Raw genomic sequence first — 23811 nt, forward strand, 5'->3', positions numbered from 1 at the left:
TGTGTGTGTGTGTGTAGTGGTGTTGGTGGAGGTACTAATGTGATGATAGATATCAATGGATCTGAGATCCTAGTGGATCTGGTGTTGGGGGTACTAGGAGGAGGGAGCTGAAAATATAGGAGGAAATGTTTAGAGAGTAGATAGATTAATTGAGATTTTGGAAGTGGTACACCCACAGATAATAACAAAGTAGTATGGGGGAGATTTAAAAAAAAACAAACCAAGACATCACCCCTAATAATTGAGTGGTAATCTTGGAGGGGTGGGGCTCAGGCATCTGCATGTTTTAGAAGTTTCTCTGGTGATATTAATGTGCATCCAAAGCTGAGAACCACTGATCTAGGGAATTATATTTTAATTGGTATGGGGCAAGGCCTGGCCATTAGAATTTTAGAAATATCTTCTTTTTTTTTTTGGTGAGAAAGTTTGTCACTGAGCTAACATCTGTTGTAAATCTTCCTCTTTTTGCTTAAGGAAGATTGTCCCTGAGCTAACATCTGTGCCCATCTTCTTCTATTTTATATGTGGGACACCACCACAGCATGGCTTGATGAGCAGTGTATAAGTCCATGCCCAGGATCTGAACCTGTGAACCCCAGGTCGCCAAAGAAGAGCACGTGAATTTAACCCCTATGCCACAGGGCCGGCCCCTCTTCCAGGTTTTTATTTTAATTTAATATTTTTATTGTAGTAAAATACATGTAACATAAAAAGTTACTATTTGCATGGAATACCTTTGTCTACCCTTTACTTTCAATCTCTTTGTGTCTTTGGAACTAAATTGAGTCTCTTGTAGACAGCATACATGTGGATCATGTGTTTTATCCATTCTGCCTATCTTTTCCTTTCAACTGGAGAGTTTAATCCATTTACATTTAAAGTAATTACTTATAAGTAAGGATTTACTTCTGTCATTTTGCTATTTGTTTTCTATATGTATTATAGCTTTCTTGTTCCTCATTTCCTACATTATTGTCTCCTTTTGTGTTTTGTTGCTTTGTTGTAGTGAAATGTTTAAATTCCTTTCTCATTTCCTTTTGTGTATATTCTATAGCTATTTCTTTGTGGTTAACCTGGTGATTATATTTAACACCCCAAAGTTATGACAGTCTAATTTGAATTTATACCAGCTTAACTTCAATAGTACAAAAAACTCTGTTCCTTTATAGCTTCATCCCCACCCTTTTCTCTTGGTGATTCCATAAAATTAAATCTTTATACATTATGAGCCCAAAAGTATAAGCTAACTCTTTTAAATGCATTAGTGTCTTAAATTATATAAAAAACAAGATTTGGAGTTCCAAACTAAAGTTACAATAATACTAGCTTTTAGAATAATAATTGCTTGGGGTTTTTTTCTTTAAATGTACCAGTCTCTTAAATCATGTAGAAAACAAAGTGTAATTACAAATCATTGTTACAGTAATACTGGATTTTATAATTGCCCAAGTATTTACCTTTATTGAGATCTTTAATCTCCATGTGGCTTCAAGTTACTGTCTAGTGACTTCTCATTTCACTCTGCTGGACTCTCTTGACCATTTCTTGCAGGGCAGGTCTACTGGTCACAAACTTCCTTAGCTTTTGTTTATCTGGGAACATCTTAACTTCACCCTCACTTTTGAAGGCAGTTTTGTCAGATATAGGGTTCTTGGTTGACAATTTTTTTCTTTTACTGCTTTGAATATATCAACCCACTGTTTTATGGCCTCTGAAGTTTCTGATGAGAAATCTGCTAATTGTCTTTTTGAGGAACCCTTGTATGTGACAATTTGCTTCTCACTTGCTGCTTTCAAGATTCTCTCTTTGCCTTCGTCTTTTGAGAGTTTGATTATAATGTGTCTTGGTGTGGGTGTCTTTGAATTCATCTTACTTTCAAGTTCATTGAGCTCTTTGGATATTTATATTTATGTCTTTCATCAGATTTGGGAAGTTTTCAGCTATTATTTCTTTGCATATTCTCTCTGCCTCTTTCTCTTTCCCTTCTTGTTCTGGGATTCACACTGTGTATGTTGTGTATGTTGATCCACTTGATAATACCCCACAGGTCTCTTAGGCTCTGTTCATTTTTCTTCAATTTTTTTTTTTTTTTATGTTCTTCAGGCTCAATAATTTCTGTTTTCCTGTCTTCAAGTTTGCTGATTCTTCCTGTCTGCTGAAATCAGCCTTTGAATCTCTCTAGGAAATTTACATTTCAGTTATTGTACTTTTCAGATCCATAATTTCTTTTTGGTTTCTTTTTAAGTTTTCTATATCTTTATTCTATTTCTGTTTTGTTCATACATCATTTACTTGACTTTCTTCACATCTTCCTTTAGTTCTTTGAGCGTTTAAAAGATAGTTGTTTTAAAGTTTTTGTCTGATATATGTGACATCAGACCTTTTTCAGGGACATTTCCTGATGGTTTATTTTTTTTCCTTTGAATGGGCCATACTCTTCTGTTTCTTTATATGCCTTGTAATTTTTTTTTGTTGAAAACCAGATATTTGAATCTAATAGTGTGGTAACTCTGGAAATTAGATTCTCTCCCTTCCCCAAGTTTTCCTGTTTTTTGTTTTGATTGTGGTGTGCTGTCTCTGTGGGAAGGATCTGCCTGAGATGTAAACTTAAGGTCTTCTCAGGTCTTTTCTGAGCCTTTTCCTAGGCAAGCACAGTCACTCTCTAATTTTCCCCGCCTATGCAGTTGTTTTTGAATGTCTGGTTCTCAAAAGGGGGGAAAAAAGAAGAGGGGAGAAAAGGCACTGGCCCTTTAGGTCCCCTGGAAGTCTCTTCAGCCTCTGGGGGAGGGGCTCACAACAATGAGAGGGGGTGAAACAACAATGGCTGCCAGCCTCTTCCTCTGCACCTCTGTGATAAGAAGCAGCAATCAGAGCACAGATGCCTGATATTTGGAGGACGAGATCCTTTTTGCCCACCCTAGCTCCTGCAAGCTGTGTGCAAGCTGCTCTAGGAACCTGCTGGGAGTGGGGGGTAGGTAGCTGCTACTGTGCTAAGAGCTGAATTGACTGAAATTAGCCTCAGTGTACCCTCCAATTCTTCCCCTGGAAGTTGCAAACCTTCCATAGACTCCAGAGTTCCCAAATAGTTATATCAGATAAATTCTGCCAGTGCAATTGTTGTCTGGGTGGGGAGACAGATTCCTGGTACTTCCCACTCTACTGTGTTCCCAGAATCCTCTTTTCTTCCAGGTTATTTTTAACATAAAGCAACATTTGAAAATCATCTGGGTAGCTTGTTAAAACACAGATTCCTGGCCCTATTTCCAGAGTTTCTGATTTACTAGGTTTGGGTGGTGTTAGGTGATGCTACTGGTCCCTAGGCCACACTTTAAGAACCAATAATCTAAACTAGAGACTTTAGAAGTTGGTAAGTGAGATGAGTAATCTTTCTCAAATTTTAATGTGCATACAAATCATCTGAGAGTTGTTAAAAAGCAGATTTTGATTCACTAGGAAGAGGGTGAGATCTGAGATTCTGTATCTATAATTGGCCCCGTGATGCTGATGCTGCTCATCTGCAGATCATACTTGGAGTAGCTAAGGATAGAGTGTAGGATCATAGGTGAACTAAGGAGTAAGAGCTTTTGATGAGAGAGGCAACAGATATTTATTCAGTCCCAGCTCTCTATGTCAGGCATTGCCGTGCTTTTTGCTAGCAATTTAAATATGAAAGGGCAGGAACTTACTAAATATATTTTAGGCTTCATTCAGTGCCTTTGCTCGATGATCAAAATAACATGTTGGTATTAGTGATATGGTGCTTAGTTCTCGAACTTCTGAGTAGGATTTCCATATGCAGAGAAGATTGCGTACTTACCTCCACTTGTCTGTTAGGTGAGCTGAAGCAGTCACCCTCATACTAAATGTTATTTAAAGTTTTGCGTTTTATCTTAAAATGCTATGTAAATTTTCCCTATTAAGCCATAACGCCTATTTTAATAGAAAAAAACATTTTCCCTAACATCTTTAAGGAAAATTAATATTCCAAGAAGGCCCATTCTTGTCCTCTGGTTTTGCTCTTCTCTTGGAGTGTGTGAAGCCAGCAAAAGAATCACCGTTGTAGTAAGAAAAAAGAAAAAAAAAAGTAGTATTTGTAGCCACTGTTATGAAAAGGTTCAGCAGGAAGGCTCTAGACTCTCACTAACTGAGCTCAAATTTGGGCTCCAGAACTGTCAGCTCTGTAGCTGGTTTCTGGAGAGTTGCTTAACCTCTGTAAACCTTGGTTTACTGATCTGAATAGGAAAATTCAAGTAATGTTTACTGAAGAGTGTTTTCATGAGGATTAAACATGGTATCTGTGTTCCATATGGAGCAGTGTCTGGCGTATAAGAAGGGCTTATTCAATGTTAGCTATTACTATTATTGTTACTATTTGGGGTAATAAGTAGATCTGGATTCAGGTCTTGCCCCAACAGTAGCATCTTATCTAGACATGTGGGCATGTCACATCTCTTTTTAGGACATCAGTTTTCTTCCCCCCAAAATGAGAAGAGAGTCAAGAGCTGTGGTTCTCAAACTTTATACAGCATCAGACTCACCTGGAGTTTCTGACTGAGAAGCTCTGGTGTGAGGTTTGAAAATTTGCATTTCTAATGATTTCGTTCTACCTTCTGTTGATATTTAGCAGAGGGTCAAGAACTTGCGTAATCATGTCCCAGAATTAGTGAAATGAAAGAATTTGGAGAATGCAGAGTTAAAGAACTCTGTGGCTGAAAGGAGTCTTGGTGTTTACTCTCCACCCCTGTATTTATAGACGAAGTAAGAGGCTCAGAGAAGGGCAGCTGCTGGTCCAAGTTAATGCACATCCAGAACCAACACCTTGATTTGGACCCTCTGTTCATGTTTGCCCCACTGCTGCCTGTAGCTCACACAGCACCTGGAAAGCAGTTTTTGTTAACTTAGACCTAGTTTAACCAGTGTTTGATCAGATTTCCCTAACCAGAGGGTACAAATGGGATAACAGTGAAAATAATAGTTAGCATTTATTGAGTCTTTACCGTATGCCAAGAGTGTAGAAATAAACTATATTCCACTGGTGGCTGTCACCAGCATTTGCCATTCAGTACCATTAGTTTTTTCCAATAACTTCTGAAAATCCTCGGAGATGTCTCATGTGTAGTCACAGACAAGTTGGCGTCTTTGCCAACTTTTTCCTCTCCTGCTTCAGGCCCCTTCAGTGATATTGGCTGCTGAAGTTGTCTATGGAGGCTTGGCTGCCCACAACATTAGGAAGGAGCTTCACCACCACCCTGAGGGCTCTGCCCTGCAAGTCTGATATGCTGGACACCCAATCATTGCAGGCGCAGCCATGGCTCTGAAGCCTTCAGTGTGCCAAAGCCTTGTTGTGTTTCAGGTAGATAGTGGAGGACCCTAGAGGCACCTGCCCAAACTAAACAGTTCCTACTTTCTCCTAAAGCTGCACTTTCATGGAGATATGGCTATTCAGCTTTCTGATTCAAACAAACTTTGAGTTTCCGAGCCAGGTGCAGACGGTTTGGAAAATGATGAAGTGTCTTCCCCCTTTCTTTCAGCCCTATTGGTTTTTTTCACTCTCTTTTTAGTGGTTAAACATTTGTTGGCTACCAGCTGAGTTTCTCAATTTAGTATCCTCAGCCTGATTTAGAGGGAATTCCTTTAAGAATCTGGCGCTCCTAGAGCCAGAGTCAATTTTTGGTGGTTTCATGATTGTCTTAGTGATTTATAAATATGTTAGTGAGAACTGAAAGGTACTGAATCAAAGGACTGCTTAGCAATTTTTTTTTAAACTTTTTATTCAAATGAATTTTAAAGTTATAGAAACGCTGCAAAGACTAGTATGGAATTTGTTTATATCCCTCACCCAGCTTCCTCTAATGTTAACATTTACAGAACCATTGTACAATGATTAAAACCAGGACATTAACCTTGGTGAGTACTCTTCTCTAAACTGCACCTTATTTGAATGTCGTCAGATTTTCCACTAACGTGCTTCTTCTCTTCCAGGATTGCATCCCGGTTTCCATATTTCCTTGAGTTATTTTTCCTTGGTCTCCTCCATTCTCTGATACTCCTGTCTTTCCTTGCCTTTCATGACCTTGACACTTTCGAAGAGTACTGGTCGCTTACTTTGTCTCAAAATTTGGGTCTCTCTGATGTGTTCTCATGTTATAATGAGGTTATCGGTTTCGGGGCAAGAATGATGTTGTGTCCTTCTCAGTGCATCATATCAAGGGGGTCATGATGTTGAATTTTCTTATTCCTGGTGATGTTAACTTTGATTTCTTGGTTAAGGTAATATCTGCCATTTTCTGCATAAAGTTATAATATTTCCCTTTGTAATTAATAAATATCTCGGGGGAGATACTTTTTTTTTATTTTGGAGGAGCCTTTTTTTTTTGCGGTAACATTGGTTTATAACAATGTATAAATTTCAGGTGTACATCATTACATTTCTATTTCTGCATCGATTACATCATGTTCTCATTTTCACCACCCAAATACTAATTACGATCCATCACCACACACATGTGCCTAATCATCCCTTTCGCCCTGCTTCCGGGGGAGATACTTTGAAATGATGCAAACATCCTTTTTGTTCCCCCTCAAACTTTTATCCATCAATTTTGGCTCCACTAGTTGATCTTATCTGCAATGATTACTGTGGTATTTGTCTAATGGTAATTTTCTATTTCTTTCTCTCTGCATTTATTATTTGGAATTCTTTTGTAAAGAAGAATTCATTCAGTTCTTTACCTTTACCAGTATAGACTTACGGATATTCATGTTTTGTTCTGTGGGTTAAAATCCAATGCTACCATTATTTATATTGTTGCCCTAATTGTTCCACTTCAGCTACTAGAATCTCCTTCAGGTTGGCTCCTATATCAGAAGCAATTTTTACTGGAAATCGACATTAATATTATTCCTGTTTATTGTAGAGTGCACATCTCTATAGCATAATAATCACCCAAGAGGCTTGTGAAAATATAATCCTTGTTCTCACCCCCAATGTCTGATTCAAGGGATGGGATTTGGGCCCTGTAATCTGCATTTTATCAAAATCATCGATGGATTGTTAAACCAATGGTCCTCTGGACATGTGTGAGAAACTGTTTTAGAGACAATGTTTCAATATATATTCTTCAGACTTTTGTATCCATATATCTTTATGTATTTCTGTCTTTCAATCTACCTACCTACCTTACACACACATACACATGCTTTGTACTAGACATTCTGTTTTATAATCTGCTTCATTTTCACTCAATAATTTCATGAAAGCCTTTGCATGATAAAAGCCTTTCTACAGCACCATTTTCAGTGGATATTGTATCCAATGAGTATTATATATTTTATGTGTCATAGTTTGTTAGATTCTTTTATTATTATAAATAATGCTATTCACATATATCTTGTATATAACTGATTATTTCTTTAGAGTAAATTTGTAGAAAAATGTTGACTCAAAAGTTTTTCACAAGGTTAAGTCCTTGGAAATATATTGAAATGTGGCCTCTATTGAGAGTATATCATGGTGTCTTTTTCCCCACACTTTAGCCAATGCTCATTCATGTTGTTTTTGTAAAATTGGTAGCCAAAAAAAAAAAACAGTATCTCATTATAATTTGAAATTCTTTATTTTTAGTGAGGTTAACATTTTTAATATTTTTTTGGCCATTTAGATTTGCTCTTATGGAATGCTAAGTTGAAACTATGCTTCTTGATCAGGGAAACTACATGGGAAAGCAAAGGTTTTAGGAAGATTGACTTTCTGACAAATTGAAGGACTGATTGTGCCATTAAGAGTTGGGTAGAGAGGTTGTACGTCTACTTAGCTACTGAAAAAAAAATCACATACAAAAGTCACATACTGTGTGTACACCCAACATAAGATTTTTCACACTGCTTTATTTGTCTATTTATTTGTCTGTCTCCCAAGTTATGAACAGCCCATCTCTTAAGGGCAGAACTTTATCTTGCTTGGTTTGTACACCACCCCTCCAATGTCCATCTAGAGGAGTCTTGGGCATCTAGTTGCATTCTAAGTTCATGTTAGCTGGAAAAATAAAAGATTATCCTATTGATAGTCAAACATTTAGCATCACCCTTGCACTGAGACGAGAGTATCATTCACTCTACCAACTCAGTATTGGAAGATATATGGATACAAAAATCTGTAATACTATCTTTTTTGCTACTAAAACTTCATTTATCTTGCTGCTAAGGGTAATTGTTGTCTGTTGGCTTATTAACTTTTTCTGTTCTATCATTTATGCCCTGCCTATTTCAGAAAAGATGTTCTGTGGGTTAAATTAGTCAAAAATAATTAAATAAACTTTTAAAATTAAAGCACAATTTCCAGGAACTTAGAATAAATTGGTTATTGCTGTTGGAATAAAATTTTGTTGTAAGATTTCTGGGAGCCAAGAAAAAAGGTAAACATGTTGAGTTGTATAATTTTTATTGCCTCTAAGAGGAAGCTCACTGGGGAGAAAACTAGGGGAAAAAGCATTTTGTCACAAGGATCTTTATGTAGACAAATCGGTAACATCAAGAACAACGTCTTCTACTAACGTTTTGTAAGAAAAAGAAAATAACACATGTAAACACATGCACACGTGTTCTGCATATAGATTTAAACATGTTTTATCCTTTTTTGAGAGCACAGTAGTATAGCCTAATTCAATGAGCACAATTTAATAGAATATGAATTGAGGTAAATTTCTCTCTGAATATCAAATTTATATTTGGAATTTCAAATTTATATATTATATAGGAACAGAGCTCAGAAAACCCAGATCCATGACAGAGAAGGGAGCTGAGGTACGGGTTTTCTTGTAGGGGTATTAAAGTATCATCCACAGGTGCACGGATTAGCTTCAAGATATCTGTGCAAACCCAAAATTCTTTTCAATATATAGATATTCTCTGGAGAGAAGGCCTATATCTGCTTCATATTTTCAAAGAGGTCATTGATCCAGCCTGCTTGCAAAGTACTTAATCAAAGGAATAGATAATCTTCAAATCATTTTCGTTTGATTTAAATGTGATGCTTTCTGGATAATTTCTAAATTCTCTTTCCATAGGCTGAGAATCAGGGGGAAGTGTCATGGGATTTTTCTGGGAAGAGTGGTGGTGGGGGGGAGTAAAAATAGGATTGATGTTCTGGGCTTGCACATCCAAGAGAGCTGCCGACGTCAGGGAGCTGATGAATATCCAGCTCTGGCTTTTCAGGTGGCTCTCTGCTTATTGGATAACTCCGGGCCATAAATTACAATTGCTTCCCTTCTTTTCTAATTTCAAAATCTCTCATTAAAAATTTACGGTGGGCAGTCATCCAACTATTTATGACCATGTCTAGACAACTGAAAAACAGCAGACAGTGGCAGGGTCGATTTGGGGTTTTTGCTGGTCTTGGTGACCAGTTCAGATCAGGGCAGAGTTGATCAGATCAATTAAGTGGAAATCAGATGTTAATGACACTGGTGAAATCGACCTAGGGAGAGAATGTAATCATCCTCTCTGGGGATGGCCGGGGCCATAGATGAACATCCGTTCTTTTGTTTTCAAGCATGTGTCAATAGCCTCACAGAATTAGTCTGCTTGGGCTGCCAGGACAAAATACCACAGGCTGGGTGATTTCAACAACAGAAATTAATTTTCTTATAGTTCTAGAGGCTGGAAGTCCAAGATCAAAGTGCTGTCAGGGTTAATTTCTGGTAAGACTTCTCTCCTTGGGTTGCAGACAGCTGCCTTCTCCCTGTATCTTCACATGGTCTTTCCTCTGAGAACATGTAGAGAGAGAGATCTCTGGTGTCTCTTCCTCTTCTTATAAGGACACCAGTCCTATTGGATTAGGACCCCACTCTTACAACCTCACTTAACCTTAATTACCTCCCTAAAGGTCCTATCTCCAAATATAATCCCATTGGTGGTTAGGGCTTCAACATATAAATTTCAGGGGGACACAGTTTAGTCCATGACAATCACTGACTAAATAAGACAAGGCCTGCTGAAAGCTGTACAAGTTAGGTGACACCCCATTGTTTTTAGAAAATATGCCTTAATTATCTCTGTGGCAGTGAGACCCGTTAGTCTGCTATCTTTGGGAGGGATTATTAGTTAACATTCATAGATTGTTCAGAAATCATCGATGCTTTATGGACTTTGTTACTGACAAAATGCCTGGAGATAGGCAGAAAACGCTTGGGACACCTGAGGGGAAAGATGGGCAATGATGAATCTTGTGGCTGCTAGAGAATGCCTACTTTCAGAAACAGAAGCCTGTTCAAATAATGTCTTGTAATCTGTGTCACCGGAGCTGGGCTGAAGCTATAAGAGAATGCATGGTTCAGTGCCCAGATTCTTTCTATTACAGCGTGTGCGTTTGTTGGCTTGTAGGGTAATGGGCTATGTGTAGTTCTTAATGATGTGGCAAATTGGAGGATTGTGGAGGCACAGCACATTCTCAACCTGCATGTGGAACGATCATAGGATCCTCGAATTTTAGAAATAGTAGACTTAGAGAACTGAGGGAGACTAATAGCCCCCTACGTTTGTTTGGAGCTTCATGATTGAGAAGGTACTTCTACATACTTACTCTCTGGCCAAGGCTTACGTCAGGTGTGGACACCTGGACAGAGCTGGGCTGGCCAAATTCTCTCTGCTATGGATTTGGAATTGGACCTGAAAGAAATTGGTTAATCTTTGCTGCTGTCTGGAACTAAGGGTGTTTAAAACCCAGAAGCTATGGGAAAATTGTATCTAAATGGACCCAGAGAAACCTGTTTGGCAGAGATACAAGAGTGAATTAGATATGCAGAGAGTAGCAGACATGGGTTATGAAGAAGGAGAGAGAGTGCACACGTGCAAATGTTAGAGAGATGGGAGACAGGAAGGCAGAGACTGGGAGGGTAATGACTTAGTTCCTCATGGACACAGGCTAACTCTAATTGGCATGGCCATCTCTGTGGGTAGGAGCAGTTCACAGAGTAGCAGAAAGACTACTGTTGTGAGTTTTGGAAACTCCCTAATGGTTTTGCCAGTTTTACAGTTCAGACTCTGGTCTAACACTTATTTTACTAAACAATACTGCCTTCTAGAACACTTATGAAGCTATAAACCCTGTAGTTTAATCCTGAAGGTTTATCTCAGTGCAAAGAACATTAATCCATGCAATAAAATCCTTTCAAAATAACTCAAGACATTTATATATAAATCCCAGAATCTGCTTCTTTGATCCACTGTTCCCACACACAGCTATTTCCATGCATCTTGTTCCAATGACACGCTTCCAGGAAAACCCCTTTGTCTTCACCTAACAGCCTGCTGAGATTCCCTTCACCACATATTTTTTTAGTTACAAATTCAAGAACGTTCTAGAAGGATCAAGAAGGAAAAGAGAATGAGAGAGTTAAGATAAAATGTTCCTATTGTCAGGCAGAGAGAAAATAAAGTCTGCAAATACTTTACTTTTATCATTTATATCCCTGTAGACTTAATATAACACATAAAAAGACCATAAAATCCAAGAATTTTGGATCTGAGAAGGACTTTTGAAATCATTAACACTTCTACAAATGAGGACACTTGGTCCTAGATTTGAGAAGCACCTTTATAAAGATTACACCTTTAAATATTAGCAGCCTAATGAAGTGAATATATTGGACAGGAAAATTACTGAATTTCTCATATAATTGTCTAGTGCTAGAACTAGAAGGAACTTAGAGATAATTTCTTTAGCCTGTTTACTTTGTGGGTGAGTGCACAAAGAGAATCAAGTGATTTACCCAAGGTCTGAGAACTAATTAGCACTGGAGTTAAAACTTTAACCTGGTTCTCAGAGTGCTTTGATGATGTCTTTATCCTCTTAGACCATTGGCTTCCAAACCTTTTATTATTTTAATTTAAGGAATAGAATCATTGTTTAAATAAATTATTATAGATAACTCTAATTGGTAATACCAACAGTCCCTTCAATGAAGTAGTGTTTGACAATTCTTCTCCCAACATACATGTGCGCACACATACACACACAGAGTCATATCTGTTTATCCCCATTCTAATACCTTATGGCCCCAGGGGGATGCTAAGAAACCTCGAGGACTCTTGCAAACCCCTGCAATGCACCCATGCCAAGACACTCCTCGTCTCTACAACACATGGTTTGGAAGAATTCAGGCTTTAGAAGGAGAATGTGTCAACGAGAAAATGCATTTGCTCCAAAGGTTGCACCATAATTTACATATTTCTATAAAACAGCATAGAACAAGAGGAACAAAAAGAATGAGAAGGAAGAGGAGATGAAAACTAATTTGAGATCCTGCCTAGGTGACTTATTAAAAATCATTATTTATTTATCTTCTGAAGAGGCAGAAGTACATGGAGTTGGTCTGTCTGTTAGACTGAGGATCCATCACTAATCAATAAATGTTTGGACAAGAAAACTGGTTGTCATTACTCCCCAACGCACGAGTCAGACACAAATCATTTGACTAATTCCTAAGGTGCTTACTAAGCATCCAACATCTTAGCGTAGTAGGGGATCTGCTGACTTCATTAAGAAACGAAAATATCTTTTTTGCATGCGTATGTTGTTCCCATAAAGGCATATCAGCAACCCTAAAAAGGAATTTCCTGGACATTCTAAATAATGCAAGAACACAGACTGGGGTAATGAGGACTAGACTAAGGTTTCACTGAGGAAATTTAATGATCTAATACAAATGAGAGGCAAATTTTAAGGAATGGAGTTAAAATGATGAATAAGAGGGTGACATTTATTTTATGACTAGTGAGTAGAAGAGTTCCAGAGCTGGCTTCCCCTTACTCATCTCCATCTGTCAAATACTGTACCAAAGGCCTTTTCTAATAATGTTCTTAAACTACTTTGAATTTGAAATGCCACTAAGGTAGGAAATAGATATTTTTCTAAAATTAAGTTTTTGTATTCATCCTTGTACACTGAAAACAACAGAGACCCTAAATAATGACTTTTAAAAATTAAAATATATTAAATGTCTTAAAATACGTATTTTCTGTGAATAAGAATGTGATCTTTCTGATTGACTTAATATAAAAGAAGAACACAAACAGAGATATTTTTAAAAGTTACTAAAAAGTTTAAAGAAACCCAAATAAAAAGAAATAAAAATAGTTTAAATTTAAATCTGGAAGGGAATGACCCGAGTGTCAGACTAAAAAAGATGTAAAACATATTTTAAATAAGACATTTGTACTTAACATATTAGGATTTTAAGAACTCTATGCAGAAACTGGCCTAACTGCAACTCAGACTAGAAAAAATCCTGCTGTATAATTCTGGTTCTAATATGGTCTCATTTTATCTACATTAACATACTCTTATAGAGAAAAGCAAGCTATTATTGTGCTAATCTAACCCTCCTTTTAGAGCTCCTAAGAACTCTGGTTATAGGCTCTATAGAAATTCTTGGACAAATAGATTTCTGTGTAAGAAAATTCAGAAGCAAAGGATAAATTCATATCATGATCATGAATGGTGTAATTAAAATTAATACACTGTATCGAAGTCACTCCCAAAAGGACTTTTATTTCAATATCTGCTTTTATAATTTCAAATAATTGCAAACTGAAGTAATAAACGTATTCATATCCAAATTCATTTGGCATGACTCTAAACTTAGAATGAAAATGAGAAGGGTTTTCAAATAAGCAATGTGATTATCTTCACTCTATCACGGGTAATTTTCACTCAGGTTAGTTGGGACAGTTAATTGTGTGCCTAGGCAGAAGAATTAAGAGTAAGAATAATATTGCTATCACATCTTAATAAGATGAGCCAACAACAGTTTACATGTAAGATCAGCATTTTTATTCTTCAAACAAGGGAAAGCGTTTGGGAAATGTTTCACAGCTAGTGTGCTGTGATGAAATGAACTCTCCAAGTGGAACGAGAAAACCCAATTTGGAGTCCCATGTGTGTCATGTATTAAGTGTGTGACCTAGGTCAACTCCGTCATTTGGGGCTCAATTTTCTCATCTGTAAAATGAGGAGATTGTACCAGAGAATCACTTAAAGACTCTTCAGAGCTAATGTATTTATGATGACAACTATAAGTGCTTATAATATATATTTTAAAATCAAGATCATAAAGTGGAAATTATCTATCAGTGAATAACAATGGACTACAGATGGCATAAACCCCATATATAATGGATATACAAATGAGAAAATATGACTTAATTCCCATATTTGAAAAAATTCAAGAGGAGACATAACTGAAAACCTAGGACAGTAATACAAAATACACGAAGACTATAACTTAAAAAACAAACCTTTTGTCTTAACACACTTGCATTCCATATTGTATATAATTTCTACCGGAAACAAAATGGAAAGAATTTTAACTTTTATCATTTGAGGAATTTTAAAGAAGAAATTATTGTTTGCTCTCTCTTTTTTTTGTGTGTGAGGAAGATTGCCCCTCAGCTAACATCTGCCAATCCTCCTCTTTTTTTGCTGAGGAAGACTGACCCTGGACTAACATCCGTGCCCATCTTCCTCCTCTTTATATGGGATGCCACCACAGCATGGCTTGCCAAGCGGTGCGTCAGTGCACGCCCGGGATCCGAACTGGCGAACCCCGGGCCGCCGCAGTGGAGCATGCGCACTTAACCACTTGCGCCACTGGGCCGGCCCCTGTTTGCTGTTTTGATTTAAACTTTCATGTAATTATATGAGTTGGGTTGATAACTGACATAACATGCATTTTTAGATATTTGATAAAACATTGAATATTAACTTTTACAGTTTTTCTCTATATCTTGGAGCCAACAAATATATTTTTTCTGGTCTCAAACATTTTCTTAGCTCTTGAATGTTTTCTAGGTACTGGGCAGTGGGCTTATACTGCCTAAATGATAAAAATAGCCCTGCAGGGGCAGCCCAGTGGTGCAGCGGTTAAGTTCGCATGTTCCACTTCAGAGGCCCGGGGTTCACGGGTTCAGATCCTGGGTGTGGACCTACTCACCGCTCATCAAGCCACGCTGAGGCCACGTCCCACATAGAAGAGCTACAACCCTACAACTATGATATACAACTATGTACTGGGGCTGTGGGGAGGGAAAAAAAAAAAGAAAAAGAGGAAGATTGGCAACAGATGTTAGTGCAAGGCCAATCTTCCTAGAAAAAAAAAAATAGCCCTGCAAGATTTTCTCAACTAATATTTCTTGAATGAATAAATTCTAGCCCTGTATGTCCTTCAACATTTAGTCTCAGTCTTGTCACTGGTCCTCTCTGTCTCCTTCTTTTTGGAGGTGAGCGTAAAGTTTCCTAGGACAAATTGACTATAAACTTGACTGTTACTTCATTTGGGTGACAGACACTTTGTTGTCTTGTCAATGCTGTATCCCTCCTCCAAATACCATGCCTGCCACAGAGTAGATGCTCACTCAATTTGCCTGATGCAGCCAGAGTGGGGAGAAAGAAAGGGTCTTCTCTTCACTCTCTCCCACTCTCCATGTCAGGGCTGGATTTGGATGAGAGCATTGCAAGGCTTCCAATCTCCTTTTCTTCCTCCTCAGAGTGTTATGACTATGACTTACTCTTTGATCCCTTCCCTGGAGGGCAAGATCCAACTAAGCGTGACTTTAGGAGAACAAAGAATACATAATAATATCTGTGGTGGGAAGAGAAAGAAGAGAATGCCCGCGAGCGTCTTCAATCCAACAGCGTCCCTCGGGATAAACCCAGCAGATTCCATTTGCCATGAGGAGCCCAAGCAACGTGAAGCATGGGGTTGGGGGAAAGATCTGGAAAATAGGCCAAAATTACCAACCAAGAGAGTAGGGTGGGGATATTGAATGCAGTCTTTATGGGACAAATTTCTTGGAGTCAGATCTTGGCCAGTCACTGTATTTGATGAAGAGGATTTTGTTTTGTTTTGTTTTTTTGAGGAAGATTGGCCCTGCGCTAACATCTGTTGCCAATCTTCCTCTTTTTTTTTTTCTTTTTTCTACCCAAAGCCCAAGTACATAGTTGTGTGTCATAGTTGTAGACTTGTAGCTCTTCTGTGTGGGACACCTCAGCATGGCCTGACAAGCAGGGAGCAAGTCCGCATCCAGGATCGGAACTGGCAAGCCCAGGCCACCGAAGCAGAACATGCGAACTTAACCACTATACCACTAGACCGGCCCCGGAAGAGGACTTTTTGTTCCAATGAGCCTGGCTCCTGTCTAAGTTGCTTGGCCTTAGTTTGGCTTCTGTAGAATCAGTCTCTCCTCCATTATATCCCTTGTCTCATGGATAAGGTTGCCAGATAAAATACAAGATACCCATTTAAATTTGAATTTCAGATAAACAATGAAAAAAATTTTAGTATAAGTATGTCCCAAGTGTTCCATACATACTTACAAATCTTCTATTTTCATTTGCAAAATCTGGCATCGCTATGCGAGGATCAATCAGCATAGCCTGTCCCATGATTCCATTTTGTGTTCTTTTCCCTGAAGGACTTTGTGGTTCTCTCACTGTTGACTCCATCTGTTGGTCTCCAGATCCATGTATTTGCTGTAGGCGAGCTAGCACCGTGTACTTATTTGGTGGTTCCAAACAAAACATTTCACAAACAAGAATCCCAGGCTGGCACAAAACTGAGTTCAGTAGACTATTCCACCCCTCTCTGAGACCGGCTGCTTATGGATCCTCCAAGGGTAAAAACAAGACCAGTGCCACATATGTCAGGCCTTTGGCAGAAGCCCTGGCTCCATAGAATACAGTTAGTTGTGATGAAAAATAATCACAGTTTCCTCAGAGTCTGGAGCAGGCAGAGGCCTGACTCTCCTCTAAGGAGGACACATTGCTGTTCTTGGTTTGAAGAAAAAGGCTCAATAAAATTCCTTACCTTCTACTGGGTAATGGCTGGTCTCCCGAAATTATGGTGCCATATTAGGGGTTGGAGCTGAGTCAACAGACTTGGCTAATATTAGGTCTTCAGTGGTAGTGGCAGTTCCCAGTGTCATAAGGGACAGAAGCCATAGAAGCCATGTGAAACGTCTGCTCTTGTCGCCATGCCCACTGCAGTGTGCCTCAGAACCCGGGAAAGGGCAAATGCAATGTTTTGCTTTGTTTCTGTTTAATATGTGTTTTTCAGGCTCTTCTGAATAGAACGTCCCTAGCATAGGCGAAGGACACTGTATTTCTCGCTTTCTGAAATACTTTTGTAAAGTGAAAGTAGGTAGAAGTCTCCCTTAACAACACTCTCAAGGGGAAAAGAAGTCACAAACAGACCATTTCATCAGAAAAATTTAAGTAGAAATGAGAAAGGGTAGTGCCCACCTCTAAAACCCAAAACAGTGTGAGCCCATTTCTTGATAGGAACCTCAGGCCTTTTTAACTCCTGTGTTGGAAGTCAGCTTCTCCCACACTGTCAGCCTGGTGAGGTCACTGCCTCCTTCTGCAAGTGCAGAGAGACCACACCCAAGGTGCAGCCTTAGAGTCACTTTCCTTAGGGGTGTTTTAGTTCCAAGCATGTACAAGTCCCACATGCCATCCTTCTGTCATCCTGGGGATGCTCATTTTTATTCCTCAGATATTTCTTTAATGGTCACCTCACTCCATAGCAGTTGGCTTCTTTTCTCTGCCACAGAACATAGGAGGCATAAGTAACATGTAAGGAGCTGGAGGGAACAGCTCAGAGGCCAACTTCCCCATGAAGCCTTCTTTGGTCCAACTCTAAAAGTAACTACCTTCCACCTTATTCTGTACTTTCAGTCATTTTACCATATTTTATTCTTCCCCACCCCCAGTTAGGTATAAAACCGGACTGTATGATTCCAGAGAACAAGATTCATTTTGTATTGACCTGGAACGTTGGTGTCTCCCTAGGAGGGACTGGAAGAGTATGTTATATATAGAAGTGATTCAAAATATTTATTTATCAAAAGTAAGCTACTAGGGGCCAGCCCAGTGGCACAAGCGGTTAAGTGTGCGCGCTCCGCTGTGGCAGCCCGGGGTTTACCGGTTCAGATCCCGGGCGTGCACCGACTCACCGCTTGTCAAGCCATGCTGTGGCAGCGTCCCATATAAAGTGGAGGAAGAAGGGCATGGATGTTAGCTCAGGGCCAGTCTTCCTCAGCAAAAAGAGGAGGATTGGCAACAGATGTTAGCTCAGGGCCGATCTTCCTCACAAAAAAAACCCAAAAAGTAAGCTACTAGTAGATTTTGGTAGAAATAAATTGTCCATTTACTTTGCATATCAGATTAAATATATGGCAAATCTTACAATGTAATCATATATACATTATTCCATCAATTGTACCCTCTCTTTGCATGCTGAAAGTATCCTTATTGCAGAGATTACTACCTTTTCTCTCAATTCTCCAAAGGACCCACCAGTCTCAACCAACCAGCAGCAGAAGAAGGACTTTTCCAGCCTTTAGGCGTAGCTAAATGGAACATCATCAGGATCTTTGTGGTTTTTTTAAACGTAATCTGCAGTGGTCACTTGTCTCAAAAACTAGGAATTGTAAGAATATTCCTCCCAATAAGACTGAGTACTAACTTAGAAGAATACATTGCTTCATGGATTTGGGTTGATATAATTCATTATAGAAGAGTTTGAAGCATTTGAAGAACCTTACCTTTTTTGAGGGAAAAATATTTCTCAAAAGTCAATGGCTTATGGTAAATGCTAACATATAAAATATTTTATTATGAGGCTTCTGGCATAAATCCAGGCCAGGTTAGTAATCACTAGACAATTACATTTAAATGACCTCTGTCCGTACCTAGTAAAAGTATATCTCTGACAGAAATTTCATACAACACTATACTTAAAAGACAAATTCCTACCCACCATCCATCAATTACCTTCTACCACTTCAGTCCAAACTCTGCTCAAATCCAACTTTCTCTACGAAACCTTCTCTGTATTAGCAGGCTGGAGGGAGGCTAGCCACTGCCGGTAACCACTTGTGTGGAACTTTATGAAACACCCTTTCTCAGGCACTCCCTATGAGTGAACGGACAGGCTCTCCTCTCCCTTCCTCCCTTAGCTCTTCAGAAGAGACTATGCTGCAGCCAGAACTGCAGGGGTGGGGTGGCTCCCTCCACACAGCTCTTCCATCTTCTCCATGGAATGGATTTACTGTTGCAGTGGGCACTCTTTGGTTGAAAATAGCAGAAACTGGATCTGCCCAACCTAAACCAAAAGGGATATTATTGGAAAAACGTGGGCAGCCTAACAGGCTCACAGGGAGTCCCAAAGAACATGCTTGGAAGGACACGGACGGAGGCAGCAGGAGCTGCTTCACAGCCTGGTCGGGCTCCCGCTGTTTTCAGACTTTGCCTCACTCTGCTCTTAATTCCAGCTCCAGACAGAGAGCTTTATAGTGCCCCATATTGGGCAACCAGCCCTCCTGCCTCCTTGTCACCGGGAGCCCAGGGCGCTGGAACACTTCCATCAGGCAGCACCCTCATGTGAGACAGGGGGTTACCCAAATAGGAATAAGGCTGTTACTGACAAAGGACGAGGAACTGTTTGCCAGGCAAGTAAAAATCAGCCAATAATCCCCATATATTTACTGGAGATAGTGGTATAGGAAGTTCTGGAAGTCATTTAAGGCACCTGTTGCGATAAGAAACAACATAATAAAGAAAGAACATAGGTATTGGAGTCAGACCACCTGGCTTTCTACTTCCAGCTGGGTGACCAGTCCTTTCGGAGCCTCCATTTCTACCTCTGCAAAATAGATCTACCTCCTGAGGTTGTCATGGGAATTACATCAGGTAATATGTACCTGGCCCAGTCTCTGACATCCAGTGGGCATTCTAAATACTACTGGTTTTACTTTCTTTGGTCCATGGTGAGCGTTGTTCCCCAGCAATTCTAAAAACAACTCTGGAGATTTGTGCTTGCTCTCAGGAGAGTATTCTCTCTTTAGGAAACTTCACCAGCTTTACGATAGTAACAGACCCCATCCCTATTTAAAGTCCTTGGTGCTGTATTGTGTTCTTTTCCTAACTCTTCCATTTAAGTCTTGTATCTTACATTTTGTTGTTTTTCATCTTTGCTGTGTATTTTCTTTATATTTTTACTTATTAATTAACTCAGTTTCACCACCACCACTGCCACACCCCCCCATCTTCCCCACCATATACCTGCTGTTCCATGCTCCTCATCTCAGCAAAGAGCATCCGCATCTTTCCAGTTGCTCGCTAGGACATTGTCAGTTTCTTAGTTATCCTTGACATCTCTCTCTCACCATCTTGCCCCAGAGTCTATCAATCACCAGGTCCTATGGATTCTGTCTCCCAAATATTTTTGATCCGTTAACTTCTTTCCACATCCACCACCATCATCCAGGCCACTATTGTTTCTGAAATGGACTATTGTTGAAGCTTTTGAATTAATCCCTTTATATTTACTCCAATTCTCCTTCCATCCTTTCTCCATGTAACAGTCAGAATTACCTTTTTAACCTGAAAACTATTCATGTTTTCCCCCTGCTTGGAACCCATCTGAGTTGGGAAAAAAAAAAAAAAAACCTCCTGTGTTTCTCCTTTACCCACTCATAATACTTCTGACAACAGATGTGTGGATTTTTCTCCACACCAAGCAATTCTCTGTGGCATCAGCTGGGTGTCCTACAATTCAATTCAGTTCTGAAACTAATCAGAGTTGGCACAGACTCTGTAGGTTAAGGTTTCAGTCCCACAAGACTGCCTCCCACTTCAGACACCAACTGCAAGTACACAGTAGGTCTCCCGGTTACCCACAACTTCTGTCCAACTTGGCTGCAAATCAGCCATTCCCATGACTCCCTCGTTGTAGTGGATCATTTGCTAGAACAGCTCACAGAACTCAGGGAAACACTTACTTATGTCTATCAATTTATTTTATAATAAAGGATATGGCAAAAGATTCAGATGGCCAGTCAGATGAAGAAATACTTGGGTGAGGACTGGATGGGTCCTGAGTGCAGGAGCTTCTGTCCTCATGGAGTTGGGTTTACCACCCACTTGGCATGTGGATGTATTCGCCAAACCAGGAGCTCTCCAAACCCTGTACTTCTGGAATTTTTAGGGAGGCTTCATCACCTAGGGATGATAGATCATTAACTGAATCTTCAGTCCCCCTCCCCTTCCTGAAGGATAGGGGTTGGGATTGAAAGTTCCAAGCTGCTAACCATGGCTTGCTCTTTTTGTTGACTTGCCGCCATCCAGGAGCCCACCAAGAGTCACCTCATTAGAATAAGACATTCCTATTACCCACGAAAATCTAATTGTCTACTTCCAAGTGTCTAATGCTCCTATCACTCAGGAAATTACAAAGGTCGTAAGAACTCTGTGTTGGAAACTTGGGTCAAAGACCAAATGCTAGAACAGAAGATTCTCTTAGCACCCCTATTTACAACGGTTTTATGAGCTCTGTGTTAGGAACCAGAATAGATATATATTTCTTCTTATTTTGTGTCATTGAATGGCTTTCCTTTACTCTTGGGATCAAGACTAAGATCCTTAACACGGCCAGCCAGGCTCTGCATGTTCTTTACCCTCCCTACTTTGGTACCTTCATTTAGCACCTTTTCCTGATGTTCACAATGCTGCAGCCAGGCTGGTCTTCTCTTGTTGCCTGGAAAGTTTCCTTTCCCATCCTTCCCACATCACAGACTTCACGCTTACATTTGCTTCTGCCTCGAGTGTTCTTTCTCCAGCTAACTTCTGCTCGCCCTTCAGGTCCCAGCTTAGATGTTAGAGTCTCAGGAAAGCCCTGCCTAATTCCCCTGTCCAGATTAGGTTTGACAGCTAAATGCACTCATAGAACTCTGTACTTCATCGTAGCTCTCATCCTGATTCTCAATAGAGAATAATTTGTGTAATTTTGGGTTTGTTTATTATTTTGTCACACCTACCAGGCAACAGACTCCATATAAGCAAGAACTAGCTCTCTCCTATTAATCACTAGTTGATGCTCAAAAATATTTAGTAAATGAATGACTGATTATATGAATGCATGATTCCAACTAGGCACATATATAGCATAACAGTTGTGAGCATATGTGAATAAAATAAATATAATTGAGGAAGAAATTTTTTCATCTAAAAATTGTTCTCTATGTTCATCAGAGGCTTATATAGGACTATGGCTGTTTTTCTTTATGCCTTTATTTTCTGCTGGCTTCAGGTAATACAATGGGATTGTTTTCATTTCCTTGCTTTGTATATTTGGTATAGGACTACCACCAAAAATGTCATGTTTTTATTTTAAAAGTCAGTAAACAATTTTTTAGTTCTTTCATGTATGCAATTATTTTTATTAATTTTATTAACAGCTAATATTTATTGAAGACTTGCTATATACTAGTCACCATGCCAAGCCCTTCTCAGGCCTTTATTCTACCCAACCATCCCACAAGTAAGGAATTATTATCATCCTCATTTCACAGATGAAGAAAAAGATATTTAAAGAAGTCAAAGTTCTTGAAAGTTTTGCGTAACTGGTCTTTGAACTCAACCCTCTTCAAATCATCCCAAGCTCTTAGGCACTCTGCTATACTTAAAGTGAAACTTACTATATTCAGCTCCTTATGAAGTTGTTCTCCCCAGTATTTTCCTTTTAAAATATCCCTGGGCATTGTGAGGGCCTGTAAGTAGGGGAGATTACAGAAAGTGCTTCCAAATCTAAAATGCCAGGGCCATGATAATAGTGGCTACTCTTACAGAGGTCTTCAGACGTCCTGTGTACGGTCTTGAGTGTTTCCCATATATTATTTCATTTAATCCCCGTAAAAGAAATCTGCTACATCTCGTTATCCCTTTTAAGGATGAGAGAGAGAGGTTTGCCAAGGTTAGTTAAATCTTCAGAAGTCCCACTGCTATTTAAAGGCATGAACTGAAATTAGGATCCATGTCCTCTGATTTCCAACCTCAAGGTCAAACTCCTAACTAATCTGTAACCTGCCCCTCCATCACTGGCGTCCCGCTGCCCCCACCCCTGCCTTTGCACTTCTGGCATTGCCTGCCCTGACTTCTTCCAAGACCCCAGACAAAGTTCGAAGGCCTGTTGGTATTCTCAGGAGCACTGCTAAGTAAATTCTATCATATGGGCATAGGGGGACAGATATTCTTCACTAGTAAAACACTTCACAGGATCCCCTTCATGGGTGTGTTTAAGCTGTGTGTATGCCCACTGTATAGGATCTATCATAATTCTCTAGAAATGCCTGGGATTTTCAGTCATTCCTTCTGAGAAGTGATTCTTGTTTAAAAACTCCTATTCTCATTACTTAATAACATTTTCCACTTAATTGTTGGAAAAATCCAAACTTCTAAGTTTTAGAAGTGTAGGTAGTCAAAGAATGTCATTATTTTTTATGGTTCTAAAATGTAATTGTGGACTACTTATTCTTTACTCTGTTAAAATACTATACTGCATTGTCTTTTAATCTTAAAATCAAAAGTTTATATATATGTATAGATAGTTTATATATATATGTATGTATATATATAATTATTTTTACTCCTCTTTCAGAGCCAGTATGTCTATATGTGGTGTGTTTGTGTGTGTATATATACATATATATACTTTTTTTCCAAACATCTTCCCTTTATGGGGTATTTCGCTTTATCCAAGTTTGTTTAACAGATCATATTTAAAAGTTTTCTCTACTGTTGGCTGTCATTCTATTCTCATCCGTCCCTGTTATCTGATGCCAGGTCACTAAAAGCAAAGGTTACCAGTGAGTTCATGAGGGGTGGTTTGAGTTGGGGGAAATGAGAGAAAAGGCGTTGTTGTTACTTAAAAGAAACCATAAAATGTATGTTCCCCTGGAATTCAATGCAAAATGGAA

This window comes from Ceratotherium simum, chromosome 37 (assembly GCF_057802395.1).
Source record: "Ceratotherium simum simum isolate JZ-2026a chromosome 37, ASM5780239v1, whole genome shotgun sequence".
Lineage (NCBI taxonomy): Eukaryota > Metazoa > Chordata > Mammalia > Perissodactyla > Rhinocerotidae > Ceratotherium > Ceratotherium simum.